This window comes from Trachinotus anak, unplaced genomic scaffold (genome assembly GCF_046630095.1).
Source record: "Trachinotus anak isolate AG129_WGS33_773 ecotype Australia unplaced genomic scaffold, CSIRO_AGI_Tana_v1 ptg000016l, whole genome shotgun sequence".
In the NCBI taxonomy this organism is placed as follows: domain Eukaryota; kingdom Metazoa; phylum Chordata; class Actinopteri; order Carangiformes; family Carangidae; genus Trachinotus; species Trachinotus anak.
In genome coordinates, this window is record NW_027273867.1 from 14,524,154 (window position 1) to 14,546,221 (window position 22,068).

The window sequence follows — 22,068 nt, forward strand, 5'->3', positions numbered from 1 at the left end:
TCCTGGTCAAGTAATTCATTTGCATTGTGAAACCTGTCAATTGAAGACAACTCATGGGCTGCCCTTCTAGCATCGTATCACATTTGGTATTAAAAGATGACTATTGAATGTTGTGGCATATCAGTAACCACATGGGTTTAGTCATGATTACAAATGATTAATATCCCCACATTTGAAATAAAGGAAAACTGAATTGGTGTCCTTGATTGGTCCAAAGGCGTGCAGCATCATTAATGGGGTTTGTTCTGCACAGCTTGTAGGGGTAAGCAGAGGGCTTTAGCTGTGCACAGAGAAAATCTGGAAGATGTTTTAGTGTAGTATAGATTTTAAAAGAAGAGGCTGGAGAAGACCAAAAACTTTAGCACATCACAGCTGTATCACTTCAGTGCTGAATGAGTTTACTATATGAAAGGGAGGGTTCCTTTATGAACTGAGGGCCCAGAGTTGAGACAGTCGCTAATTCGCTGATTTAGCAAAAAGAAATGGGCTAAACATAATTGACAGAGGATTTTCAGAATACATTAAGAAATCAATTTTCTTTGTCTCATGCCTGAGAGCGTGGGTGATACGGCTATTCTATCGTAGAAATACAGAATTAAAGGGATTCATTTGTACTTAAAGACCTGTAAAGGTAATCACACAGGCTGAGGCTGCAGACACGTGGGATGCATCTTAGTGCTAATGTTTGGCTTTCAACCTGAAGGCATCTTTAAACTGAACATCAGCCCAACTTCCAATTAGGAGCTATGATAAAAGTTATCAAGATGTTTGCCATTAAATCTACAGTAGGATTAATGTGGGCTGATTGATTTCATAGTTTGTGTGTCTTTTGTGTACAATGATATTTTTGTTACTTTTTCTTCATATTAGAGTGAAGCTTATTTCATACAGATGTCATCATTTTGCCAAGTGACATGTTTCAGTGGTTTTTCTTACACTCATTGCCACATGGGGGCGACATTAGACAGCACAGATCAATAAATGTGGCCTCGATTCAATAGGTGGAAACTGACAGCAGTTACTGGATGATAAGGACAAGGTATAAGATACAAAAAAAAGCACAGCCTGTTTTCACAAGTGACAATTTCTTATAATAATTGAAGGCACCTCAAAACACAGACTGGCTTGCAAAAATATCTTGCTCTGCAGTACCTGCCTTCCTGTCTGTCTACCACCTGTCGGTCTGTCACTTCATAGTTCCTGTACTTTACTGTCTTGTCAGGTCAGGTGTATTTCAAACCTGAACCCTGACCAGCCAAGGATGTGAGCAGACTTTCCTTTCAGTCCTCAGACAGTATTTTCCTTCCCCTGCAGCCACCTTTCAGTTACTGACATGTGCAAACTCACAAGTGGAGCAAAAAATATCAGTGTGTGGGAAATCATTAGGCCACAGGCCACACAATTGCAATGTTTGAGTTGGAGAAAAAAAAGGATACGGCTGTAGGCAAAGCTTTACCAGTGTGAATATACAGTGATCTGCATTTTTAATTACATTTCACACAGAGCCGCTGATCGTTGGGCTCAGTCAATTATGTGCCCTTGCAGTGAGGGCATTTGCAAAACTATAGTACATTGAAGTATAAACCAAATAGACCCCATATAAAGTTGTGAGATTTTTTTCCTTACATTTGTTTGGTTCATTTCTTTTTCTTTTAAACCATCAAATATGTATTTCTCTGTAACATTAAATATTAATCAATGAATCAGCATCAAAGTGAAAACAAACATCCTCGGTTATTATTATTTAGAGGGTGTTGCATACTCAAAAAGTCTAATCAGCTTCATCAAGACTGTGTAGGAGTCAGGTTTGAGCTGGGATCAAACAACCCTCCAAACCGTCATCAGATTCTGGCTTCGAAGCATTTTTTGAACACAGAAATATGTGACATCAGATTTTTCCAAGAGGTCAGAGGAAAATAAACACAAAAAAACTCTTGAATTGACCAAAAATTGTGTGTTCATGTAGAATGCCATCACCTATAGTAAGAAATTGATTGAGGAAACAAGTTTTCAGGGAGAGTTGTTATGGTGCACATGGTATTGTGTGGTAACATCACTGTGCTAATGCTACAGTATCATGGGACTTTTCATACCACTGAGCCTTATAGATCATTGACAGTGAGTACTCTGGTCCTGAGTATGAATATTCACTGCCACAGGATAGTGTCACAGGATAATATCTGGGCCTCCCCACCACTCAGTTATAACTGAACAAGCCAGGAAGTCTAGTCATCTTTGATTTAGCAACTCCAGATTGTTAAAATAGACCTTGTGTTGACAGATGACGTATGTGTTTGATGAAATGTCTCAGATAATTCATAAGATTACCTAAATGTCAAGCAAGTTGTGTTAACCAGAGATAGTTTATTTAGGTGGCACAAACTAATGCATAACTACACTCATTTTCCCATTTCCAGAGCCAAATTGCTGCAGAGTTGAATTTTTATGAGCCGTGTTCTTGTAAGATTAGCCAGGGGCATATTTTGTCTTATAGTCCCGGTAGAAAGACACAGCGTTCGTTCGGCTCTCCTCAGAATGGTAGGTTTTTAAATAGCAACCATTAATCCTTATGAATTAGTAATCATCTCCAGTCTCTTGCCAACTTTCTCACTCCGACATGCACACAATATGAAACAAAAAACACAAATCACATCCACCATTCATGACTTTTTTTTTTTATTTTTATTTTTTTTTTACTAGCTCTAGTTTCTTTGCACTGCACTGTTTGTGCACCATGTTGTTAGTAATCATCTCCAGTCTCTTGCCAACTTTCTCACTCCGACATGCACACAATATGAAACAAAAAACACAAATCACATCCACCATTCATGACTTTTTTTTTATTTTTATTTTTTTTTACTAGCTCTAGTTTCTTTGCACTGCACTGTTTGTGCACCATGTTGCTGTCATGGCAGCTGGGATTTATAATGTTTCTTCATCTGTGCATTTCTGGCATCTCCACCTTTTTTTTTTCTAATTATCTCCAAGCTCTGGCCTTCAAGGATCAGTAGACCAATCTGTAGCTTGCACTTGCACCCACACGTGGTCTAGTGCATGTGTGGAGCATTAGAACATATGTAAATGCGGCGTCTGAATTATAAATGTGCAACATCTTCCATAAATTTTGAGCTTGTAGAATTTAGATATGAGTAAGAAAGTATTAAACTCCTTAAATGGCTGTGAGGCAGTGAGAAAATTAGCTTTCTGTTGTATAATCTCTGTGCCTGGAAAAAACTATCCAAACATTTTGTCAGCCATTGTGCATGATTTTAAAAGTTCATCACAGCATTTTGTCCTTCAGTAGCAAGTTTTTGTGCTGAGACTCATGAGTTGTTCTCTGTGCCAGGGAGCCGAGAGAGGCTTAGCAATAATTACGCCTCAAGTGGCTCTAATACAAATTTCACAGGGAGACGGAGTGGGGAGAGAAAGCAAGAGAAAGTGTGAGACACAGAAAGGGATTAAGAGAGAGACAAAAGCCCAAGAGGAAGGAAAGGATTGGAAAAGGGAGCTGAAAATGAGAAAAGAGGGAGAGTGCAGAAAAATGGGAAGAGCAGTGGAAGAAAAAAGGGAGGATGCGAGAACGAATGAGAGAGAGAGGGAGCGAGTGTGAGAGGCTGAGGGACACCATGCTTGAAAATTCTCTCTGATCTTCGAGCCGTGGGACCAGAGGCGATGGAATACCCCGCAGAACTCTATTAAAATTCAACCAGCCTCAATAAGGCGCTCAGTTATTATACAAGAAATGCCCCGCACAGCTCAGCTTTCTCTGTTTGCTCTCTGTCGCACACACACAGTACATGAACGTGCACGCAAAGACAAACAGATGCATACACACCCATCCACACACACACACACACTCACACACACATAAACAGATATCCAAAGTTGTCTTCACTGAAGACAGAGGAAGACACTTGAGGATAGGTGACAATGCCTTTGAACTTCACTTAGTACAGCATATAAATACACGACTTCGGCAAAGACAACTTCATCAGAACTGGAGCTTTGAAGGTAAGCTGTCACAAAACTGTAAAACGTATGTGTTGACGGTGTATCTGCTGCTTTATACCTCGTCTTTGAGCACTTCAGGTGTCCTCTTCAATAGTTAGTATTTCTCAGTGGGTTTGCATCAACAGTCTGACTTGTGATCGTGAAGTTGTAACCAACTTCAGGAAGTAGTGAAATTTTAACTTCACAACTTCCAAATTGTTCACAGTTTAGGGACAGAGTCTCACACCAGCCAGCACACAAACGGACACCCAAACAAGCCTACATATCCAAATGTAGGCTTTAGGAGCATTGTTTTCTGTTAAGATTAGTTGAAATTCTGGCCACCTGAGCGCTGCGGACACAAGCTGTAAACACAACGGTGACATATCATGCCCCAGTAAAGTTGATATCAGGAACACTTTAGCAAACAATGTGTTACCTAAGTAAACAACCAGCAGACACAAAGCAACATTATCATTTATCTGGAGACGTGTCTCTGGCCAACTTACAAATGCAAGTCCTGAGAGAAGAACCTGATTCTTCAGTGCGTTCTTTTTCTGCTCCACTGTGTTCACTGGCTAATCGCTAACCAGCAGACTGAATCAGAAGAGTAAATATGCAAACCAGAAAACCAAAACAATGAGCAGGAAGTTGAACAGACCTGCAGTGTCATGTGATAATTCTCTGTGGGATCATCACTTTGAATAACACTTTTCACATATTGTTTTGACCTTTTGTTTTTATAAAAAATGTGATTGAAGCAGCTTTAAGTTGTAATAATGAAATCCCTGAACATAAAGTCAAAGTACAAAATCAAACATCTGATTGATTAACAGTAAAATTTGTTTGGTATGAGTTTACTATCCTATTGTCAAATGATGGGTGTATTATCAGTACATAATGGCGTTTTGCACACCGCCCATTGAACGAGGCTGCTTCAGTGATGACGTCTTTACCAATTACATTCTTTACAACAACTTACTCAACCTCTAACAGGGGGAGTGAAGTTTCAGTGGGTCTAGAAAAATTCAGTGAACTTCACCTGGTGCAGTAAGTCGGTGGAAAGTAGTTCAAATTTGGGAAATTTTAGTTTGTAGTGCTAAGTTTAATGATGGCAGCTCTCTCTCTGTCTCTCTTTCTCTTTCTCTTTCTCTCTCTCTTTCTCTCTCTCTTGCATGCATGCACACAGATACACAATGTGACTCACCTTTTATGATTCTGTCAGAACTGGACTTTCCATCTGACTCAGGAGGCTGATATTTCATGGGTATTTTTATAGAGGGACACTCCACCCTCATGGATACCTCACAGAAACTCTTTCCAGGCCTTTGAATGCTCTCCAAGACTGCAACAGGTCTTTGTGCTTGGACGGGTGATTCTCATGCATCTGCATTTGTCTGCTCAAATAATCTGAACCTGTTGTACATTATATGTGTATTGCTGAAGAAGCCCATTCTAGTGTGTGTATTTGTGAGGCAAAGCTTCATCCATGGTATGGCAGCAGCAGGCTAAGCTGCAGAACTGTGCACTCACTGACTGACAGACAGACAGACTGGGTAGTGAGAGAGAGTGAGCAAAGAAAAGGTGGGGGAGGGGGACTGATTCTGGAGAGTTGGAAGGAAAAGATGGAAAATTTCATATGCATACGTTCCTATACAGAGGATTTATGTAAAAATGTAGTAGATAGAGAGGAAAGAGCCACAAAAAGTAACAGAGCTTGACGTAATAGAGCACATAAAACAGAGTTAACGGGAGTATGAGCAAATGTTAAGACAAATTAAGCCTCCATATGTGAAGTGAATATTACATCCCACCCATTAACAGACACTTGTGTCTGTGTTGAGATCAAACCGGACGTTTTCTGTATTACCCAGTAGAGGGAGCTCCCTTTGAATTCACTGTCTGGCTGCTCACTCCCCAGAGCAGGCTCTTCATTGGTTCTCAGTAGGCTCCGTGTTGGAGGTGGCTCAGCCAATCAGCGAGCTTCTTGGCCACAAACATCTGAAGTAGTAATAATGTGGAATGTGCTGGCTCGGCATGAGCTGTCAACTAGAGCATGTAGTACTATACTATATGCGGATGGAGGGAGGAGACGGGCGGAGAGAGGGGGAGGAAGTGGTAAGCACTCGATGACAGAGCAGTAGTCTTATTGTGCAGTGTGTACGTGTGTGTGTGTGTGTGTGTGTGTGTGTGTGTACAAAGCAGAACTGTCAGCTGTTCTGCATTGCCTAACATCCACTAATGTGCCGCACCCTCTGCCTCACCCTCTTCTGAGTTCACACACACACAACATATTATTTTTTCTCACATGTACACTCTTGCACAACTTGAGCACACACAGAGAGGTGGGCAATTATAGAACGGAAACCTTTATCACTGCACTTCAGATAGACATTTCAGCAGTTCGTCCTATCTGCAAACTCAGTGAAGCACGAGGAACACAAATGCTATTTTAATAAAGAGTGTTTAGAGAGTTCATCATTTATACGTCCAAACAGACATTCCTTGGGAGTTTCAGTGTGTGTGAGTGTGTGTATGTGTGATTAATATCGACAAACTGAACATACAGTACTGAATTGTGTGTTTAATCCCTCAGCAGACTGTCCCTACAGAGCATTTGTGTCCTCTGTAAAGCTGTGTTGATTCATGGCAGCAGGTTTTGTGTTTGACACAGAGGTTTCAGGCTCCAGGCCATTAACAGCCAGCAGGGACCCAGGATTAGTGCCTCTTCAGTTGGGGCCTCACCACCTGGTTTGTCCCGGTGGAGGTATGTACTGTATGCCAAGAGTCCCACTGACTTGCAGTGCTAAAAAAAAATCCTTGTGTGGCCGTTTGTGTCTGTCTGTGGACAGTATTTATGCATATTATCATGTGTGTGTGTGTGTGTGTGTTTAGTGGTTTGAAAAGAGGGGCAGCAGAAGTGTAGGTCTACAGAAGAGGTGGGAATGGGGCCAATATAGTTATTTTACTCACCTGGTGTCCAGCATGTGTAAATACTGATGTATAAATATTGTATCTATAGGAAAAATAATGCAGCACATGCCAATCTTCTAATTAAGTAGTACTGTAGACACCTTGTTCCAATTGGGTAGTTTGGCTTTTTCTTTCATAAAACAATGTACACATATACCTCTACTCCAACGATACACAAAACAAAAACACACTCAAAATAACAGCCCATGCTTTCACTGGTGAGGTGTACAAACTACATTATGATATTTCATTGGAATCAAATCTAATATTTAACCAACCATATTGATCATTTTCCCTATCAAAAAAGGAGCTGATGTGATCATTTTTATAACTGCTCACTGCTTATCACAGTTTCACTGCAACAAGAATGTCTGACCTACACCTCCTCACATATTCTACAAAAGTAATGTACAGTATGTACAGTAATCCTCTATAGTGTCTTTCAATGTCTGCGTGTTTGGAGGGGGAATCTGAGAAGATTCCCCCAGCCCAGATGGTGGAGTAACAATCTGATGGATCATAATCTGGCCTGCTGACTGACAACATGTGTTAATGGAGGGCCAGCTACTGGAGGTCTGCTATTAATAGAATGGCAAGCAAGCAAGCACACTCACAAACAACAGGCACACACACAGACATAGCATGCACGCACAACTGCAGAAAGTACACAGATCCAGATACAACAGTCTATTATAAAATTCAGTTGTTTGCTTTCATGGAGTAGTGATGGTATTCACCTAAATATTAAGATAATTAATTAAACAGCTAGTTTTGTTGACACCAAGGTCTCTTATTAGAGCTATGTGTGTACAGAAGAGACCAGCACAGCCAAGACTCAGAATGTGCATACTTTAATGGTCAAAAGGGAAAACTGGTAATGTAACTGGCCTATAGTAATAATGAAAATTAGATGTAGTCATGCAGGTTATCAGGGGTTTACAGGAAGTTGTTTCAGTTCTGCCATTAGAAGCCAGTATGTGTCAGAACATTTCCATCTAAATAAACTCGCTGATTTGATCACCCATATCCTCTTTTCCAGCTCATTCCTGTCAACCACGTCTTTCTTAGCTGCCAGTGCTTAGCAAATAAAGACAAGTCTGCACAGAAAGTGGACTTCAGAGTCCAAAAATTAGTCCATCATTTCATAATCAGTTTCTTTATATAGAGGATGTTAAGCATCTACCAACATGTTTGAATATGTAGTGAAATGTGTCTATCCCAGTTGTGTACACGTAATGATTTTTGCCAAGTTTCGAGTAGGTTAACAGAGCCAAAAATATTAATGAGAACTGGGAAACCCCTCATTTTCCACTGTAAATTAGTCATGTAGTGACACACACACACACACACACACACACGCACACACACACACACACACACACACACACACACAGAGTTGTGTCTCCATGACCTCAGAGGACATTACACTAACATTTCCTGGAGACTTAATCTAACTGTAACCATAACTACTACTTGCCTAACCCCCTATCCTTTAAACATGTCTTGAGCTTTAATGGTTTACACACACACACACACACACACACACACACACACACACACACACACACACACACACAAACATACAACCATCAGCTGCAATATATGACTCAAATACACATGCTATCTGGAAAAGGGAGTGAGTGTAAGCTGGTGCGGAGTTATAGTATTTTGTACTGTCTAAAGCTTTATATTAAACAAAGCCTGCTGGATATTGAAGCCAGCTAATGATCCATGGTCAGGGGTGAGACGTGCTATGCTACTCCAGCTAGTGTACTTAAAAGAATCTGCATAATTGAAAATCCTAAGAACTGAGAAATTAAAGCAGCAGTGATCTATAAATAGACACTAAACGTTGTTGAATAGAGAGCAGACTGAAAATACTTACAATAAAAATAACTAAATTTTTATTTAAATCCTGATGAATTTTTCCTTCTGTTCAGGCCAATATCTTTTCATTATTTTTCTTTGTATTCATATTAATATTGACAAATATGAGATATACATATCAATTAGCTTATTTTAAGGCTTTATTTATATTTTAGCACATTAATCCATTCATTTAAAGCTGAAATAAAGAAAACACTGAGACATACTTTCCATGTCGACAACACACCTTCCAACTGATGTGAACATCAAGAGGTTGGAGGGAAGCCAATAATCGCATGTATCAATGACAACAAAAACCAGTTATGTGATTGAAGCCAAAACAAAGATGTATATGAAAATAATTACTTAATTACACTACAAAATGTAGCTGAAGGCCACTGAAAGAGAGTGTCATACTGCTCTGACTCAATTTAACCAGTAACTGTGTGCATTTAAAACCTTGGGAAATTGTTACCATGCCAAAAGGAAATTGGAACATTTTCCCACATTTACTGAAATACATAAATCCACACCCCCCCCATACAAAGATAGAACATAAGCACACATAATCACATGCAAACATAAGGTTCACTGTCATCCAGCATAAGCAAACAGTCAGAGACCACGTAGCAACTTGATCCTGGCACTCTCCCTCATTTAGAGAGCTTTTCTCCACTCATGATAATGCCCAGACATGCAGAGGGAGAGACACAGTGATAAAGATTAATTGGTGGTGTTGCAGAGTTTGTACAAGGACAATGTTTTCAGGCCTCTTGTGGCCCAGTTGTCTGGGGAAGCTGCGTGTTGACAACTACTTTACTGATTCAAGTTTTTAAAAGGCTTTTGAAATCGAGCGTTTACATAATGCGACCCAGCGGATACTCACGTCCACCGCTGCACCAGACGAGCGCAGCAGTCAGATGTGTGAGTTTGGTGGCAGAATGAAAGGATGAGTGAGATTACAGATACAGATGCAGTGGCTTATGTGTTAACATTGAATCAGACCACCACTGCAAGGTTCTGAAGTGAATCAACTCCCAAAAGTGGGAAGAGCAAAAGCACTTTAACTTGTACTCACACCAATGAGATGAAAAAGAAGATACTGTATGTGTTGCTGGTGGATGTTACGTTATTCTTCACCTGCGTAGATGTGTGTTACTCTAATTCTGTGTGTCTTCCTTAAAATGTCAAATAAACCAAACTAAGTTAAAGTAAAGGTTAGGTCCTTCAACTGATCGTCATAAAATCACTCAAGGCTGAGATTTTTCCTCAAGTGCCACTTCAGGAAAAGGCATCACTGTAGCCCTCGAGTGGAATACCAATGTACGTCTCTGAGAGAGAAGTGAAGAAGCAAGATGGACCTCAATATACACAGGAAGGGAAAGAAGCTCAGGATGAGTCAAAGATGACTGAGAGCAAGAAGAGAGCAGAGAAAGGAAGGAAGCTACAGAGGGTATCGGGGGACACAGAGGTGGGACACGATGGAAGGTGCTAATGATGGCGGTCAGCGGGTGAAGCCACAGAAGCAGTATTGATCAATGACCATGACGCATTGTAATCAATGCATGTGGTAAGACAGTGCTTTTGCACTGGTGTGCTATCTTCTCGCTTCACTTGTCCTCTAACAACATTTACAATAAAGCAAGGCTGCGACCAACAATTGTTTTCTTTGTCGATCGATCATTTCTTTATGAGTACAATACTGTTCATTTAGTCTATAAGATGCAATGAAACTACATCATGAGAATAGTGAACGCCAACCACATGAGAGTGCAGGGTGATATCTGCTAATTCTGTGTTTTGTCGGACTCCATTTCTATTTAGTTACAGAAAACCAGGAAATTATCTGAGAAGCCTGATTCCATATGAAAAAACCATTGGCCTTGATCCTTGAAGAGAAGTTAAGCAAGAGTTTGACGTTTTATTATTTGCTTTAGAGTTAGAGGAGACGATCGTTACCATACTCATGTCTGCTTCTATAGGAAATCATTGCTCCTGTCCAAGATATAGAGCGGCACATAAGCAGTTCCCACTTTTATGCTAAGTTACCTAAGCTAATTGCCTGCTGGCTATAGCTTCATCCTGAGCGGAGAGGTATAAGAGTGATATCGATCTCCTCATCTAGTTCTCAGAAAGAAGGCAAATAAGTGTATTTCCTAAAGTGTTAAACTATTCCTTTGAACATTTAATTGATTATCTAAGTTGCTGATGATTCATTTTCTGTGAACTGATTGATCAACTCATCGGTTCTGGAATAATACTTAAATACCACCCTCACGCCTCCGTCACAACAGACCAAAGGGACACTGCTGATCTGCTTTCCCCCTTCTTCACTCCTTTAAACCTCTGTCTCTGCCGTTCCCCCTCACCGGTGTTGCAAACAGTAGCTCCTCACAATGTCACTTTCCCTCATTGCTCGAACACAGTCACGCTGTCATACACAAAGAAGGGAAAAATCCGACAGGTGGGATGTAAGGCGAGTGCCGCAGATTTGTCGGCCGCCTCGTTCGGGCTCATCTATTATCCAGCTGACTCCTCGCTGACCTCAGAGTTGGTGACTGTTTACTGCAGAGATCTGTCCTCATATCGCTCACCACTGTTTGTACGCATGTGTGTGCATGCACGCCAGGGTGCCTGTGCGTTTACAAAAGTGTGTTGGAGCGCCTCCCTGGCCTGGTCAATAATTAAAGTCACCACTTAGTAGGAGGAGAGAGGCTCAGGCATAACAGACATTTTTTAAGGCCTTATTAAGCCAACGAAGATGGCTGAGGGGCCGTACTCATTTATGATACATGAGGGGCTGGTGTTTTTATTTTGGGGCCTTGAACACAGAGATTTAAGAAATAGCTGACACTGCATTCAGAGAAAATTATAGTAAAGGTGAAAGTGGAAATAAATATTACCACCAATATGATTTGAGGGTTAAACAGGGAGCACAAAGGGTAAAATGGGAGTTCAGAGTCTGTGTAAGAAGTATAAAATTAAAAGACACATTCTGTGTCTCTGTAATATTGCAGTCTCCTGTACAAAGGCAGTAGTCTAATAATAAGTTCTAGGTCCAGAACTAAGAGCCAATTATTTTTTCATACAGAGGGAGCTCGACTGGTAGACACACACACACATACACACACACACACACACACACACACACAAACACACAAACGCACACCATTCTATTATATGCTCTGTGTCTCTCTTTCCAATCTTCTTTATATTTTATCAAAGGGAAAAATGTTATGTCATTTCTGATCCGCTGCAATACTCAGCAACATTCAGATGTCCGATTTCTACATGTGCAAGCATGTGGAAAAACTAAAATGCTGTGTGTGTGCATGTATGTTTGTGTGCTTGGACTGTTAAGAAAGACAGAGTGTGTGAGAATGAGACACACTCAGGTACATGAGCTACCTAAGTCTATGTTTCTTCATTCCAATTAGGTCTGGGATTTTTATATACACCACATTAAGGCACTCCAGATTACTTCCCAAAATCTGCCTGCCCAGGACAGCCTCATTCAATTGGCTGCTGTTAATACACAGATTAGGGAACTGTCTTTGCGTCCTAATCCTCCCCGCTTCGTTCTCCCTTGTTGCGGAATGGGGAAGGTGTGTGAGAACAGGTTAGCCAATAGCAGGCATTCACTGTAGGATTACACTTGCAAGGGCAACTTTAAGCCTGTGTAATTTGGTTGTTAAAGAGGTGGTGTGAAAATGATGGAATATTAGTGAGCTTGTGGTTGTTACTTACTGAGTTAGATGCTGCAGAAACTGGATTTAAATTTTGGTTTTTAATATTTAGAATTCAATGAAGATATTGCATGTGGCTGAGATGCACCAATATCGTTACCAAAGCAGATAGTTGAAAGGAAAAATGGGGAAAGAGGCAACAATTGAATATAAGAAGTGAAAACTTTACAACTTTGTTGGTTCTTATTATGGAAAGAAAAGAAAGACACTCCCGACTAGTTTACACATCATAAAATTATGTTTACCCTTGATGGCGGGAAAAATATATAGATATAATTATAATCCAGTTAAGGATACTTACCTTAGGGATACTTCTGCAGTTGCTTGGGGGTACTTGGAAAGAATGTGGAGTAGCTCAACTAATTTGAAAGGCAAAAAAGAACAGAAATTGTGATTTGAATAAAAAAGAAAAAAAAAACATGCTTGTTGAGAACACGTGGAAACTAATAAGCAATTGACCGAAGATGTTGAAATCATCAGCTAAAAATGTGAACAAATTGTTAAAATATTTACTGTAAAATAAACAAATACTTTACTTGATGACAAGGTTAAATTGATGAAAAAAAAATACAGTTGAAATAACTTAAAGTAACAGATAAACGGCTGAAAAACATGGCAGCGTGGATGAAGGAGTACTTGAGTTCATGTGACATGACAGAGCTGTGGAGGTACGTCTGACATCAAGTGTTGAGGACCACTATCAAAATCTATTAGTCACACAATAACAGTGTTTCAGATGTGTCTATTCAGCAGTTAAGCAGTGAATATTAATGAGGAATAATATTTCCCCACAGTGAATGTGTAGTAAATGATAACAGTGCAAAGTGAAACCTTGCAAAGTGTTTGATAGGACTCTGTGCAGCATCTGACCCTGAAACTTGTAAACACTTCCGTGTCTGAGCAAAAGGGGGAGCAGTGAGCAGCTGTGAAACACACCGTCCCCTGTGTGGAGGGGGAACTTCAGCAGACAGTGTAGCCTTGAAATGTGAAGTGACAACCGCTTTCAAAGCACACAGGATGAGTGCTCCCCTTCTACTAAGAATGTCCTTACTGGATTTTGCAGAGAATGCAAAGTGCTAACATGTCGATGCACCGGCCCACTCTTTCTCCTGCGTACTTCACACGGGCTGAACAGGTCAATCGTAAAACTCTCGCATAAATGAAGAAAATGCGGTCATCTGAATGCCTGGAGAGCTGGGGTGCTCAATAGCCTGAGTGTGCTATGTTAAGTGGCATGCACTTTAGATATTGTGTTACTCTGTTTCTCTGCTGTCCAATGAAGAAGCCATGTTCATGACCGTTAAAATCTTTGAAAATCCCTGAAGAGCTGCTTCCAAAGGCTGGTGGTTAATTATTTATCTACCTTAGTGCATGTTTTAGGTTCACTGTGTTATTTATTCATATCCCAGGTGAAGTGTCAAATCCCTTGTTTGTGTATACTTGTCAGTAAAGTGGATGACTCTTATTTAGTTGAATGTGTTTAGTTGAGTGGAGTTCTTTCTTGGTTTTCTGGTCAGAAGACGTTAAAAACTGACACGAATGCTTGAGCAGTGGCTTTTTTTTTCACACTGATAATATATCTTGTCATATTCAAATTCTAATATTTAATTTGGCAGCCTTTCCCCAAAAGAGTACTATTTAATGGCTGAGGTTAAAAAAATGCATTGACATTTAAGATATGAGTCATTTAACCTTACAAAATAGCCACGGAGGTATTTTTTTTGAAACAGGCCACACCTGGTGCTCTTTATTGTGCCTGACGGTACACTGTTCACACTTCCTACAAAAAACACAGGTACATCTCTAGGGAGTAACTCAAACCTCTAAGAGCAGCTCCTCCTTCGGGAGCAGTTCTTTATTATTCCTCGAGCATGCCTCGGCCCTGCACTACACACACACACACACACACACACACACACACACTACCTATTTTCATTGTACTCTGAATGGGAATTCAAATGAAGACTTTGGCAGACGTGTTACTGCTGACCTGACTTCTTCTACCTGCATTTGTTCGGCAGCTGAAAGGTCTCACCTGGAGCTGTCCATATGCAGAGCCTTTCATCGGCCCACGGTGAGAAGGTGTATACCCGTAAGTACATGCAGAGTGGAACAAGAGAGTAGACTGGTGCAAGTACATACTTGTGTGAATGCAAATGTGTATGTGCGTGCAGTCCTGTGAGCTAGCAAGCCTATAATTACATCACTAATCATGAACACTTTGTGATTTATTCAGAAACTCGTGGTTACCTGAGCTGATACGCATGCTATGAAGGCAACTCACAGTTAGTGACACTATAGGAAGTGTCACAGGGACTTCAATTATCAGTCAGCACGTATTTAGTGTACATAACAAATTGTTGTGAGCCGAAACTCTTCATTCCTGTCTCCATTCAAATATCAAAGTCCATTCACCACCAGACTGTGTCTCTTCATTTCTATGCATCCAGGCCGCGAATGTAATGCTAGCCTCCTGGCACACAGGGCAGCCTACCTCTCCGTCTCTTTGTGTAGCATACATGTGACAAGGGCACAATAGAGTGCTGTACAATAGGCCACTTATTGAGTGACTGGCAGGGAGTGGGACACATCCCTGATCGTCTGTCGCTCTGCTGCCTCGTGCACCCTAAGGCTCATGGTCAGTGTCAGGTTGCACTCTCCTGTGACGAAGAGGCGAAGACACTCACTGCCATATTGGAAATCTGGGAGAGGTCACAGAGGTCAACGGTATAAAAAAGCAGAAGGGGCGGGTGAACTGAGTATTTGCATACTTCTTTAATGGTGACTTTATCAGCTGATTTAAACACTGTCAGCAGTTAATTTTGTGGTTGATTTGATCTTTTTTTTTTTTTTTTTTTTTTTTTTGTACCATATTGTGATAACACGGGAACTGCTGAACCTCACAGGCTTTCTGAAATTGCCAAATATGCGGCTGAGTCACATAAAGCCAATTTAATTTAGCATCTTAGAGTGAATCAGCAATAATTGAATCATGTCGTGAGTACACAAATGTCTCTCATCAACATGTTTTCTATTAGTACTCCCTGACTGTGTGTATGTTTATGGCTGTTTGTGTGTGTCTGCGTGTAAACAGTGAAAACTGTTGCAACTGATATTTTCCACCTTGTCACTGTCAGCTGACTGTCAGTCGTTGCCTTTAGCTGAGCTGATTCTCTCTAAGATCCCAAGCTCTCTACTTCAGATGCCTGCCATGACCTTCTGGCCTGTTGACAGCAGCAGTTTGAGCAATGCTAAAGGTTTAATGTGCAATCAGATGTAAACATGACGCAGTATCCCGAGCATGTGATATCATATGGGACTGAGCTCATGGCATAAACAATACCCACCAGTGTTACATGTTAAATATTCATTGTTTTAACTTTGTTAAATTATGTTCTTGTACTATTTAGTAACCTTTATTCGATTTTGTTGGTGTTTCATATTGTATGTACTAAGTTAAAGTTGAAAGGCCAGTTTATAGAAACACTCAGTTAAAGGAGAAGTAGTCCTGCATTAAAAAGTTTACTTCTTCAAAAGATATATGTACTAAAGGTATAAGTTGCGCTCCAGATTGGCCCCTGTCAGTGTTACATTGTTACATATTATATGATTTTATTGGATTATCATCACTAATGCATTAACAAGCAGCATTTTAATGCTGTAGATGGTGGCTGTAGAGGTAATTCTATGACATCTGTAGCAATGCATCAGCATTAATAAACGGATCGTACGTTTTATATCTTAAACTACAAAGCAGCTAGTAGCTACAGCTGTCATATGTAAAGATGTAGTAGCACAAAGTTAAATACTCAAGTAAAGTTCCTCAAAACTGTACTAGTAACTCAACTTGGTTTTATGGTATTGAGGTTTGCAACTGAGACATTCATTAACACTGAAAGTTCTGCTTCTGACGTTGCCATATTTATAGTTAGAGTAAAAATCTTCTTTATAACCTAACACAGATCCATTATTTAAAATCCGATTATTATTATTATTATCTCATTATTTTAATTATTATACACACACACACACACACACACACACACACACCTCTGGAACTTGCTGTAAGAAATGGAGTTCATACCATGAGTACATCTAAACTCACTCAAGCTAATAATGGCATATGTAGACCTTCTGTGTGCTGTGAACTTGCGCACTGTTTGCTCTTCTCCAAGCCCTTTCACGTTTTTGCATGAGTAGCGTACAAACTGCTCCATTTCTGAACTCCTCTCTCTCTCCCTCTCTCTCTCCCTCTCTCTCTCTCTCTCTGAAGGTGGGGGCAGAGAGCTATTAGCTGTGCGCTGCAGACATCATTAGGAGGGGAGTCGCTTTCCACCGTCAGCGCCGTCACAGCAGAGCAGGGGAGCCCTGGCAACAAGGAGAGACACAAACTCAGCAGCCCGTTACACCCAACAGTAAGTCACACTAAACTATTCATTCAGTGCTCGTTACACCGACCTGACATTTCTTTCTCCGTGTCACTTTTCTCTGTTGGAGCTGTGTAGAGAAAATGGCTGGAAGAACTGGGCAGGGTGGCGCTGACGCTCCGGTTTACTCCAAAGCCTTGGAAAATGTTTACTTCGTCTTCTGACCTATTTTTTAAGTGACCAAACAGTAGAGGGGCCTGCGGGGTTGGGGTGTATATTCTTGTCATTTCGGAAGGCAAATGCAAAGTAGTGTTTAAGTGGAGCGGAAGAGAGCGGAGGTTTGGTTGGATTCTGGCCGAGCGAGGAGCGCGTCCGCCGGGCGAGCTGGTGTCGGGCAGGCGCTGTACTTCCACTAACTGCGCCACTCGACCTCGGCTCAAACATTTGCTCTTTGCAGACTGTTTCTCAGAGACAAACATGGACAAACACTGCTAAATAGCGTCGCCTCTAGTCGTGCGTGTCTTCTTTTGAACTCTTTTCTTACTGACAAGGACTGTCAAAGGCAAGCGTTACATTTTTATCTACGTTTCACCATCGCGGAAGTGTTTTCTCTACACGCAAAGAGACGAAGAACAACTAACCACAGTACACATAATTTGTCCGGTGTTTGCGAAAACGTAGTTCCTTCTTTTCTTTTGCATGTTTGGAGTCTTTTATTTTTGCATATGCTACACGTTACTTCACAGTGTTTTACACTGTCAGCTGGTTGTAAAGGACATAGGGTTTGTGATTGCTGGACTACCCGTGATGTCATTCATCCGAGCCCGGACCATTATATAACGGGACTGTAGGGAAGCCTGTGATAGCAGGCTATTTTTACTCTGTTTACACCTCGGAGTTGCACTCAGAGTAGGCTAGGCGTCCCAAGTGGTAGCCTATGCTTCACCCACATTATGATGAATTGAACATGGTACCAGAATGAGACCAGGTGGATGCACAAGTGTAACCGATGGAGATATTAGGCTGCAATTCTCCACAAAGGCTGCGCACTTTTTCTGTCTGTGTCTGTGGAGTTATATTTGCGATTTAAACAAAGGCAGCCCACCAGCTTTACTTGTTGATCGTCTCTCTTCTCGTCCTGAAGCCTGTTGAGTTGCCTTCAGTCCGACAACGAATGAACTAGCCATCCCAAACAAAGTTGCCACTATACAAAAACCTCATCAAAAAGCTTTACTCACACTTATGACAGCATATAGTTGGGTAGTAATATATATCTGAACCTAGTATTACAGGAAATATAAATTATGATACATGTGCACAACTGACAGTCCATATTTAAATGTTTAACTGGTTGACTAAAGGAATATTTCACATAAAATTTGTCGTTTTTTTGACAGCGTGACGCTCTTAATGATCCTGCTTCACAAAAAATGTATAGCTTATATGAAACATCCATATAATAAAAACCTTTCAAGTTTCTTGTGCATCATATTTAAAGTATCAGGTACTGATTGTCTGCTTAATACACTCCAAACACATGTAAATTACTACAACATTGCTTCAGAAATATTGGAAAAAAACAAAAAACACACCTAATCCAGTTATGCCAGCCTGCAGCTTCTGCACTGGTGAGTAGTTCTTAATCACACTGGTTTACAAGTAAGTCATAAACATACATGTATAGTATTTGAGGCTTAATGAGCATACAGATCAGTATTTATTGCATTATGCTACAGGAGTAATTTACACATGTTTCACCAAAAGCTTTAGATAGATAGCTAGATAGGTAGATAAAATATATAGAATAATTGATAGAAGTTATCTTCACTTTTTCTATAGTCTACACAGGTCACTCACCAATTAACATTGGTTTCATGGTTCACTATCATTGTAAAAGTGTGTGAGTACAAACTTTTAAGTCTCTGGGAGTGAGTAACTGATAAATTAAATTTGTTTTTCTTCTGTAAACCATATTTTCTTAATTGGATATTTGACATTTTTACAATTGTCTGTGAGGATGTGTCTGGATGATGGCAGTGTAATTTGGCTGTGTCTGTTATTTTCCATAGCTTATGTGCACTTCTTTGGTTCATAGTGTTTCAGTATTGACACGACGGATAAAAAAAAAGGTAGTCCATGTAAGTTACATTCGAGCATCACTCAAGGGTTTTTGTTTAGAATAGATCTGTGTCATATAATTTCATCTGCACTCTCTGCTCTTGTCCTAGTTATACAAAAGATATCAAAAATATATGTGATCTTATGTGGTGGTCATAAATCAGTTCTTCTGACATTGATATTTTAAAACAGATCCAGTATATTGATATAGTATCCAGTAGGTTTTGTATGAGCTAAGAAAAATGTAAATAACTTCATTTAGAACGCAAGGATAAGGTGATTTTTCATATTTAATGGTGTGTCTGGCCTGTATATTCACAGATGCAGCAACACAAACAATCATGCAAATCACTTGCTATATCTGCTTGTGTCTTATTTCTTCAGTGTCTATGAAGTCTAAGGCAACCATAGTGGAGAATGTGTAGTGTAGTATTATATAGCTGCGGGTCTTAACAGTATAAATCAATAACATCAGGGAGTTGGGCAAGTCCATGTAGTCGTTTTAAAAGTGAAGAAGTAATAAAGGGAGAAGTTTTCACAATGACTTTATTTAGGACTTTGGAAGATGATTGATAACCAAAGATACAACTTGAAGGTGACAAGGAGGTGACTGGGGTTTTTTATGATAACCTACAACAGGGAGGGACAGTATCAAACAGACAAAAGAAGATAGAGGTAGCATTTTTAGGTGAATTAATTTCTGAAGCTCCATGGATGGATGGTGTCAAAAAATCCTCCAAGGCTTTCATTTTGAGCAGAGAGGGAGCTGTGGAATATCATTAGAGATATTTAGACAATGGTATTTGTCGTATTTGTAGAATTGTATTTTGGACTCAGTTATACGAATTCCAGTTTTGTTTCTATACTGTTTGCAGAGACTTTGGCTCATTCAGTTGTCTGTATTGTAGAGTCAGCAGGTCAATGAAGGAATTGATGTAGTAACTACAGAGTTAAGAAGGAATAGCTCAGCTCTGTAACAGAAGATCCCTTGGTGTCTCATGATGGGGAGTGAAGGGGACCCAGTGTTAATCCCTGTGGGACACCAGGAGAAGGTCTTTAAGGTCTTGATCTTTAAGGAAACAAACTGTTCTGTGTTAGAGCAACCAGCGGTGTACACCATTTGCCAGTAGAGGATTATTATTTTTGGAGGATTGAATGAGACACCATGTTAAAAGCTGTAGTCAGGCTGAGAAGAGTGGGGCTGGAGCATGGGCCAAAGTCAGCTGCTCTGTGAATTTGAATAGGGCAGTTTTGGTGCTTTGACAGATATTGCCTTGCAGATGCGAGTTAAGCTGAGTGGAAACAGTACATTCCAGGATTTTAGACAGGAATTTCAGGGTTGGGATGGAACAAAAGTTAAACTCAGCCGTTTTCAGCACCCGGTCTTTCAGGATGGAGGTTGACAGCTAATGTCTGGCTGTCTTAAGGGTGGTGAGTACATGACCAGAGGAGAGATGTTAAGACAAAGGGTGGAGAGTGAAGATAGACAGGCTTTTACATGGTGGATAAACAGAGGGTGTAGTAGGGATTTTAAGAGGGAGAGAAGGTTTGACCATGTGATGAGCTTCCAGAATTAACATGGCCAAAGGATAAAATGTATAGTTACTTTGGGTGAGAGGGAAATAAAGTAATTATATCTAGGGAACAGTTGGGAGTAGCTGCAGTTGGACACCAGGTGGAGTTCAAGGAGTTTTAGATTAGGTTCTTAAGAGTAGCAGGTTCAATATTTTTGCTTTTCTTAAATTCACGGCTTTGCCTTATTTATGATGTTGAACACGAAGGCTTTGTGCTAGGGAAAGACCAAGCTATAGTGCTCTATTGTGCGGTCATGCCAGTGTGAATCAGGCGTGCTGTTCCATCCACCCACCTACCACACACACACACACACAGACACACACACAACGCACTTTACCACTGCCACCATAGCCTTTGATTTCAGCCGCCACTCACTTTCAAATGGTAATGAGAGGCAATTAGACGCCAATGTGTCCTAATCACAAGCCATTTAACTGAGCCTGGCTCATTTGTCAGACCCATATGTGCACACCGACCCACACACTCAAACACACACGAATACACACATCTGCTAGATCCCGCTAGAGTGTTTTCTTTGTCTTTGGAATTTTTGCTGCCTTTGTAAGGGGAAAAGAGGAAAAGTGTGCGTTAGTGAGTGTGTGTGTGTGGTTGAGACAGATTTCCAGGTAATAATTGGGCGGACGTTTCAGGGTTAAGTGAATTCATGACAGAAGCGGCTTTATACTCCAGTGTAAGTGAGTGATGGGTGGGTGGGGGGGGGGGGCAAATCAATCAACTGAAACAGATGTATGTGTGTGTATATTTATAGAGAAGTGAACTGGAACAGAAATACTTACCCTTAACATTTGCATACAGAATAACTTTGACAGGTTACACACTGCAGGCAGAGGTTTATTGGAGTGTAAACACACATAGGCACCCTTTACCCACCTCTCAAAATCTGAAATAGCATGTACTCATATCCCCTGAGATGTTTGGAGTCTACATTGGTGAGTTAATGTTCTTGTACGGCTTTGCTCGCATTGTCCCCTGCCACACAAACAGATTGCATACAAATGATAGGCCTTAAAGATGTGTGTTTCAGCAAGACACGGTGTTCAGAATATTGATTGGACATTCTTCTCCAGTTTCCTCCCTCCTCTCTTTCTGATATTGTTTCCGTGTTTTATGCTCCTTCCACACACAAACCGTACATTTGATGTGGGAAAATCCCTCATCCTTGGTCTTCTCCTTTTAAACAAGAAGCATGAGCTACACAGAGAAGAACTGAGGGTAGGTGGTACAGGATATCGAAGCAGGACAAAAAAGGGAAGAAGAAAAAGTATGTGTGTGAGAAAAATGATTTTGAAAAAGTAAAGCGTGGTGAGTGGGGGTGGGGGCAGATCAAGAGATTGAGCTGTCTGGTTGAACCATGCAGTGCGCTCAGAACGTTTTTAGCTTTTCCTTTCATCCTCCTCTATTCACGAGTGCAC

General features: G+C 40.6%; 1 protein-coding gene across 1 annotated transcript in view; it reads left to right on the forward strand.

Annotated features, from left to right (window-relative positions):
- The first annotated feature begins 16,860 nt into the window (after positions 1–16,860).
- atxn1a (ataxin 1a) overlaps positions 16,861–22,068 on the forward strand; it is an 85,270-nt gene continuing 80,062 nt past the window's right edge. The window contains exon 1 of the mRNA XM_071499372.1: positions 16,861–16,990. The gene's annotated coding sequence lies outside the window, so the exon portion shown is untranslated. The remainder of the gene's footprint in view (positions 16,991–22,068) is intronic.